General features: G+C 47.8%; 1 pseudogene; it reads left to right on the top strand.

Annotated features, from left to right (window-relative positions):
• The first annotated feature begins 772 nt into the window (after window positions 1-772).
• On the top strand, window positions 773-7,869 carry LOC114615952 (annotated as a pseudogene).
• Window positions 7,870-8,580: the final 711 nt, after the last annotated feature.

Raw genomic sequence — 8,580 nt, 5'->3', positions numbered from 1 at the left:
CTTTGCTAGCTTCTCAAGTTTACAACTGCAATATGGAGATACACTGGTGCTCACAAATGCTGCCCATGCTTGCACCACTGTGCCTTTTACTGCAGCAAGAAGAATCATGGCCATACTCATACAAGGACAACTTACATCCCAAGAAAAGCAAGCCTGGCAATATTTTAGGCCCAGGATAACTGGAATAATTTTGTTTTATGACTGAAGCAGAAGGACTTAGGAGAATTATGAGCATAAGTGTTGGGCCAGTGAGATGTCTCAGTATATAGGTGCCTGCTGCCACCTTTAACTCCTGAGTTTGTGGTCGATGGGATTAACATTGTACAAGAAAAACGATTACTCAGGTTGTATTCTGATATACACACACACAGAACATTGCAATGCCTAATTGTAATATATCATTTAAGAATGTGAAGCAAAAAATACTTTAAATCTTATTCCAAGCAGATATACAGCAGGACATTTCTCAGAAACATCAAGAATATTCAAAAGAGGAAATTGTTTCACATAAAAATGTGAAAAAGAACAGAGCAAAACCACACTTAAATTTGTACTGTTGTGTGAGATGTTCACACTTGTCTGCTACAATATGGCGCTGAAAGTGATGGTCACAAGTTAAGCAGCCATGGTCAGCTAAGGAAATGTCATCTGTGTAAAACAAGTGTGCATAGGGTCTACTGCCTGGCCTAGTCACAACATTGAGGAAGTCACAGCATGTTGCCTGAGGAGTGCAGTTCCCTTTCCTGTGAGGCTGCTGAAATGTGACCATGTCATGGGGACGGCACTGCCTCCAGGGCCACACCCTGTTTCCAATCCCTTCAGACAGGCTCTGGAGCTCTGCCCTCAAGCACAGTTGCAGCCTCTGAGAGGAGATGCCATGACCTTCACCTTCACAGCCCTGCTCTGTCTTGGTGAGATGTGAAGAGGGGGAGGATATACTGGGTCTAGAAATGATCAGGGTCAGTAGCTGAACTCTTACCCATCAGGAGACCCCAGAGGCTTAGTTGTTTATGCAGAGGGAAAGAGCTGATCAAGTTTCAGGGACAAACCTCTCACAGGAAACTCTCTTCCAGGACTCACTCTGGGCCTCAGGATCTCAGTGCTGGCAGGTGAGTGTCTGCAGCTTCCCTGACCTGCTTTTCGCTTCATTTCCAATAGCCATGCCTGGGCGGGGATGATGGAAAACACCACATGTGTGCTATTCCTGAGGGTGACCTGAGGGTCATGGAGTTAAGGACTGCAATCAGAGGAAGGATGGTCTGAGTCCTGCCTGTTCTTTTTCTTTCAGGGTCCCTTCCTAAGCCTATCCTCAGAGCACAGCCGGACTCTGTAGTCTCCATGCACAGTAAGGTGACCTTCTTGTGTGAGGGGACCCAAGGAGCCACAAGTTACTGTCTCTATAAAGAACCAAAACAATATCCATTGTGCACAGAAAATCCACCTAAATCTGGTAACAAGATTGATTTCTTCTTTTCAAACATTGACCAGTACCATGCAGGACATTACCACTGTTATTATCAGATCCATGGTAAAGTTTCAGAGGACAGTGATGCCCTGGAGCTGGCTGTGACAGGTGAGAAGAAGTCACTCAAGAAGTCAGGCTGCTCTCAGTGCTGCACCACCACCTCACAGCCCTGGAGGATGACAAGGCCTGACAGACTTAACTGATTCTGCCTTTTCTCCTAGGAGCACACAGAAAACCCAGCCTGTCGGCCCAGCCCAGCCCTGTGGTGACCTTAGAACAGAAGGTTACCCTCCAGTGTGTGTCAGGGCAGAATTATGACAGGTTCATTCTGACTAAGGAAGAACCAAAGAAGCTCTTCGGGATGAAGAACTCAAGGTATAACTATACTACTGGGAAATTTGAGGCCTTCTTCTCTGTGTATCCAGTGACCTCCAACCAGAGGTGGACATTCAGATGCTACAGCTATGGCAGTCACAACCCACAAGTGTGGTCAGAGCCTAGTGACCCCCTGGAACTCCTGGTCTCAGGTGAGGAACCACATCCTTTCCACTTAATGGTGAGATGAAACAGTGCTCAGGGAGGCTTGATGTGTTTTATTCAAAAGAGAGAGCCAGGATAAGTTCTGTAGAGTCAGGTATGGTGAAATGTGAAGGATGACTCTGAGGGACCCATCCCTACCCCATGAAGTACCAACCATATGACAGATATTGTATAGAATAGAGTTTGTTTATGGACACGGGAAGGGGCATTAAATAGAGACAGGCAGAGAGACGGGGAGGGGAAGAGGTCAGCCAGGAACACTTGGACAGAGAAGGGGCTGGAGGGTGGAACAGAGGGAAAAAGCAATCAGAGAGAAAAAAGGCAAAGAGAATAGGAGAGTGAGGAGGGAATAAACACCTCTTTTCTAGAAAGCCAGGCCTACGTGGTTGTTGCCAGGTAGATGTTGGGCAGAGCCTAGAAGGAATGCTAACACTTGACGTGTGCTGTATGTGCGGAGCCAGGGCTCTTTAGCCCATTGACAGAGAGAGCACAGGAGACAGTGCGACCACAGATACAGATTTCAGTGCAGAAAGTAGTACAAACCCAGGATGTCCAGGACTGAGATGAGTCTTCACAGGTCCTTGTCCTTGTATGGATCACCTTAAATGCCATCCGTCTCCCAAGTATGACTTTCTTGGTACCACTTTCAAACACGCCCACTTGCTTCTCTCCTAATTCCTTGCAGGAAACCTCCCCAAACCCATCATCAAGGCTGAACCGGGCTCTGTAATCTCCTTCACTAGTTCCGTGACCATCTGGTGTCAGGGGAACATGGATGAAGAAATGTATTTTCTGCATAATGAGAGAAGCCAAAAAAACCTGGAACACACAGACACTGCAGGAGCCTGGGAACAAGGGCAAGTTCTTCATCCCTTCTGTGAGGAGAGATCATGCAGGACAATATCGCTGTTATTGTTACAGTTCAACTGGTTGGTCAGAGCCCAGTGACACCCTGGAGTTGGTGGTGACAGGTGAGGGGACAGTCAGATTCCTACCCCCAGGCTCTGTTCTTAGGAGTACTCCCCCTCCCACACAGTGATCCAAGAGAATGTTGTGACACTCCGAGGACAGGTAACAAACTTCCTCCTTCTCTCCTAGGAATCTATCAGGACTATGAACCCAGGCTGTCAGTGCTGCCCAGCCCTGTGGTGACAGTGGGAGGGAACATGACACTCCAGTGTGCCTCACAACGTCACTATGATAAATTCATTCTCACCAAGGAAGATCAGAAGTTCACCAGCTCACTGGTCACACAGCATATTCCTTCTAGTGGACAGTACCAAGCCATGTTTGTTATGGGACCCATGAGCCCAAACCTCACAGGGACATTCAGATGTTATGGTTACTACAAGAATACAGCACAATTGTGGTCAGTATCCAGTGAGCCCCTGGAAATTCACCTCTCAGGTGAGTTAGCACCACCATTCTTTCAATCTTTTCTGAGACCTAAGCCCTTTGCCATAGCCTGACCCTATGCAGAGTTAAAAGTAGAGAAGAACTAAATGGAGAGCCTGTGTTCTCAATCACAGCTCTGCTTGGGGAGAAGCTGTGACATGTGCTGGACAGGATTGGAGGTTAAAGGTTTTTGGTAAGAGCCAAGTCCTCAGTCACTGTCACCTTCCCTCCAGGGCCATCCAAGAAGCCCTCTCTGCTGACTAACCAAGGCCATATCCTGGACTCTGGAATGAGCCTCACCCTGCAGTGTTGCTCTGACATCAACTAGGACAGATTTGCTCTGTACAAGGTGGGGGAATCTAACATCATGCAGCACCCTAGCCAGTGGACCGACACTGACCTCTCCATGGCCAACTTCACACTGGGCCATGTGAGCCGCTCCACTGGAGGCCAATATAGAAGCTATGGTGTGCACAACCTCTCCTCTGTGTGGTCAGCCTCCAGTGACCCCCTGGACGTCCTGATCACAGGTGAGGATCTACAGAGATTCAATCCGGTACCTAGCCTCTTCTCAGGCTCTCATGGGGGAGCTGAGGAGCTGAGAGTTGAGAAGAGAGTTGGAGATCATGGGGAGAAACAGAGACAGAGACCAATGAGCAGATGAGCTCAGTCAGACAAAGAAGAGAGACCCAGGTTCCCAGGGTGGAATCATGCGTGGTTTTAGCTCTGAAGAAAGAAGACAGCCTCTCATCATTCCTTTCCCCTTCAGGACAGCTCCGTGTCACTCCTTCCCTCTCAGTGAAGCCTAACTCCACAGTACACACAGGACAGAATGTATCCCTGCTGTGTTGATCAATGTACAGTGTGGACACTTTCATTCTGTCCAAGGGGGATCAGTCCAGCCACCCCTGCGACTAAAATCAAAGTTCAAAGATCGACAGTTCCAGGCAGAATTCTCAGTGAATGCTGTGACCTCCCATCTCTCAGGCACCTATATATAAGTGCTATGGATCTCAAGACTCATCTCCCTACCTGTTGTCATATGCCAGTGCCCCTGTGGAGCTCACAGTCTCAGGTGAGGTGATCCTGACATCTCAGCATGAGTCACAGTCCACACTGTGACAGAGCAATTTACTTGGGTGGGATTAAGGAGATAAAAGGAAGGTTTTGTCAGAAGACACTTTCCATAATAGAGGAGTGGATCCCAGGAGGAGGTCACTTGAGTAATGTTCATTGTGTCTTCTATGGCCATCTAGGTTTGGATTAGCATGTATCAGGATCTAGCAGAGGTTACAGGGAAGATTGAAGTTACGTGGGCTTGCATCTAATCCTCATCCTCTTCTTTTTCTGTTTCCTAGGACCCATCAGAACCTCTACCTCACCTCCCACAACATCCATGACAACAGATGGTGAGTATCAGGCACCACTGTGCAGGGAGTAGGCTCCAACCCTGGGCTGCTTGGCAGCTCTTGGCCCTATGAAAGTCCTCATTTCTCTCTCAGTTCAGTTTGTGAATGTAGGAGGCAAACAAAGATCCAACAGTGACCACAGACACTGTGGCATAGAGGCTGGGCTACAGAAGGAGGCATTCAGAGAGAAATATTTACGCTTAGCATGGGGGAACAGGTGTAGGAAGTAGAAATCAGGGAACATAAACACTCAACTCCCCATCCTGTCCCTAAATCTTGCAAATTAAACCTATCATATGCATGGAGTCAGGCCTCAGAAGGATAGTAAACACTCGGTTAAAATGTGGGTGCAAATGATCAATAGCTAGTTGTAGGTTTGATACACCTGATTCTAGAGATCTTGACTTGGTTAAGTTCTTCTCTTTCTAGGATGCTCTTCCTAAGTATATATGGGAGAAGCCTGGCCCATATGTATTACTTTTTTTATTTGTGCGTGTTTGTTTTGATTTATTTCTTTTGTTTTGGTCTGGCCTTGGCTGTGAACTCCCCTGACAGAGAAGGGCTCCAGAACCTGATTCTGCAGTGGGACAGACACACAATATGGTGACATATGCAAGGGTGGGACATGAGGCTGTGGCAGGACATTAAGGCTCCTTCCCTCCAACACATGGGACTCAGCTCTGGTGCCGAGCGCAGGGATGGAAGTCACAGTCTCTGGGTTCAATTCCCAGTTCTGACACTTCCAGTCAGGTGACCTGAGGCAGGTCCACTGGCTAGATACAAAAAGAAACAATTTCGTAGTGCACTACTTCTATGGTGGGGGATGATGTGTGCAGAGACCCAGCATGTACCTATCACACAGTAGGTGCTCAGGTAAACAGCAATGGGTCTCCACTCATAATGTCATTTGTTCCTCAGGTCTACAATGGTACCTGAAGGCCCTGATAGGAGTGTCTGTGGCCTTCCTCCTGTTCCTCTTCATGTTCATCTTCATCCTTCTCCAACGAAGACATCAGGAAAAATTCAGGAAGGATAGTGAGAAGGGTGTGTGTAAAATGGGTCTCAGTGTGAACATCCAAGCAGGGGCTCAATACACCAGCCATAGGGAAACTTTAATCTGAGGGAACATAGCTTATAAACACACTCAGATCTCAGATCATAGGGCAATTTTCTCAGAACTTGTGAAATGTTAGGCATTCTGTGAACATTACTATGTTCTGGGACATTTTCTCACTCACACTTTTGTTGTAAAGTTCCCTTTCTTCCTTCCCTGCACATGCCTCGGGAGGGGCTTCCCACCCTCCTAGCTGAGACTCCTCTCCATTGCAGCCCAGAAAGAGAAAGAATTGCAACTTCCTGCAGGAGCTGCAGGGCCCATAACCAGGGACAGAAAACCCCAGAAGAGGTAAATCACAGTTGGAGACATTGATCTCTGCCTGCTTGACATACCTCAGTGCTAAGTGACATCTCCTTGTCCCTCCAGGTCAAACTCATCTGCTGCCACCCAGGAAGAAAGCCTTTGTGAGAGAAAGAAGGTCCTGGGAGGGGAGATGCCTGAGGTTTCAGAATTACAGGGGTGGTGGAGACATCCTGAGGGTTTCACTGTGTGGGTCTCAACTGCACAGGGATGTCATCACTTTCCCTGGTTTTCTGTGGCCACCTGGAGCAAGGCAGGAAAGTAGGAGTCTGAGACATCCCTAGACTCTGGTCAGGAGATATTCTGTTTGTTTTGCTGTGACAGATGCTTCAGTGGAGGACATGCAAACTGAGGATGGTGTGGAGCTGGACAGTTGGGTAAGGTCCATGTTGCCATCTATAGTGCTAAAACGTAGGGCCCAGGTTAGTCCAAGGGCCTTCTTTCATCTGTCTCCCTCACCTCTCTGCAATATCCACAGCTGACCACTCTGTCCATTCTGCCAGCAACTGCCTCCTGTGTGCTATGGACTCATTGCTTCCTGGTGTCTTAGCATCAGTCTTGATTTCTTCTGAGGGGGAAGCCTGGGTGGAGAAACTCACAGTGACATCTAAGGGACCAGCAACTGCCATCAGGGAACACAGCAAAATAAAAGGAACTCGGGCAGCTATATGAGCTTTTGTTTTTCAGTTTGTGTATTGGTGTTTTGCCTACATGTATGTCTCTGCATTACATGCATATTGATGCTCCTAGAGGCCAAAAGAGCATGTGAGGTATCCTAAAAGTAGGGTTATAGATGATTGTAGGCTGCCATGTGGGTTCAGGAAGCAAAGATGGGTCCTCTGCAAGAGCAGCCAGTGATCTTAATCATGGAGCCATCTCTCCAACTCTTGGAAACCATTTTCAGGAAGATGAACTGTGTGGCTGAAGACAACACAGCTAGGCTCAGAACGTTAGGTTAAGCCATAACTATAAGAAGGAAGCCCAGGAAGATCCCTTCAGAGAGGCAGTAATCAAAACAGTTCATTCCATCCATGCTATGAAAACTTAAGACATAGGAGATTTCCAGGGGAACATGGAGATGCTATCTGTACCTCACTGCTTCCCTGCTACAGAGACCACCTGAGGAAGATCCCCAGGAAGAGACATATGCTCAGGTGAAACCCTCCATGCTTAGGAGGCCAGGAGCTGTCTCACCTTCTGTCATGCCAAAGGAACAGCTGAACACACTATATGACCAAGCAGAAGAGGGCCGAGAAGTGGACAGTCAGGTGAGTCCTATCCTCCACAGACCTGCATGTTCCCCAAGATAAGCATATATCTTCCTGTCACCCTCTCCCATTCCAGGTTACCGAATCCAAGGAGCCCCAGGATGTGACCTATGCCCAGCTGTGCAGCAGGACACTGAGACAGGGGACAGCTGTACCTTCTCTCTCTCAGGCAGAGGAAGCCCCAGAAGAGCCAAGTGTATATGCTGCTCTGGTGACTGCTCATCCACAGGCTGTTCCAAAGGACAAGGAGCAATGACCCTCTGCCTGCCAGGATGCCTAACAGACACCACCAAGGGACTCTGGGAACTTTTGGAAACCTGACTGCACTTTAAGTAACATCACAGTTTGGAAATAAAGCCAGAGATTTCTCAATAATCAAGTGAAATGAGAAATGAAATAGAAGGGAAGGTTTTACATTGAGTGCTAACTTTAACGATATTTCTCAACAAATGAGAAAATTTACAGGCATAATTGCACAGTCCCATAATTCCAACAAATTGGAGGCTGGGGCAGGGGAATTTCCTTTGTTTTGTGGTGATAGTGGGGTATGTAGTGTATTTCATGATAGACTGGGTACAGAGTGAGACATGTTTCAAATAACATTAGCTACCAAAGGCCAGAATGGAGGTGTGCACCTGAAATTCTAGCACTTTGAAGGAATGGAAAGGAGAGTTAAGTCAAGGCCATCTTTAGCTACATAGCCTAGGAGTAAGAGGCTAGCCTGGAACACACTACACACTGTAAAAAACAGATAAATAAGCCAGGCTTGGTAGTACTTGCCTTCAATCTAAGCACTAAGAAAGTAGAGACAGACAGATCTTGGACCCCCATAGTGCTCGGTGGACTTGTATCTGTTCTGCTCTGCTGGAGCCCCTAATGGGCTTTGGGTCTGCAACTCTACAGGACCCTGGGCTGATCAGTGTGCCCATTCCCTCACACCTTAGCCCTGCCTGTCTCCCAGAAGACCTGCTATAACCACAGACACAGGAGGCCTGCCCTAACCAGGGAGGCAGGAGGCCCGGTCTAACCAGAGACAGCATTGTCTGACTCCCAGGAGGATGGCTGTAACCTGGGGCACACAGCTCC

Source organism: Grammomys surdaster, unplaced genomic scaffold (assembly GCF_004785775.1).
Source record: "Grammomys surdaster isolate TR1022 unplaced genomic scaffold, NIH_TR_1.0 207565, whole genome shotgun sequence".
NCBI lineage: Eukaryota > Metazoa > Chordata > Mammalia > Rodentia > Muridae > Grammomys > Grammomys surdaster.
Note: the sequence above shows the minus strand (reverse complement) of the source record. Positions and strands in the feature narration are given on the sequence as shown.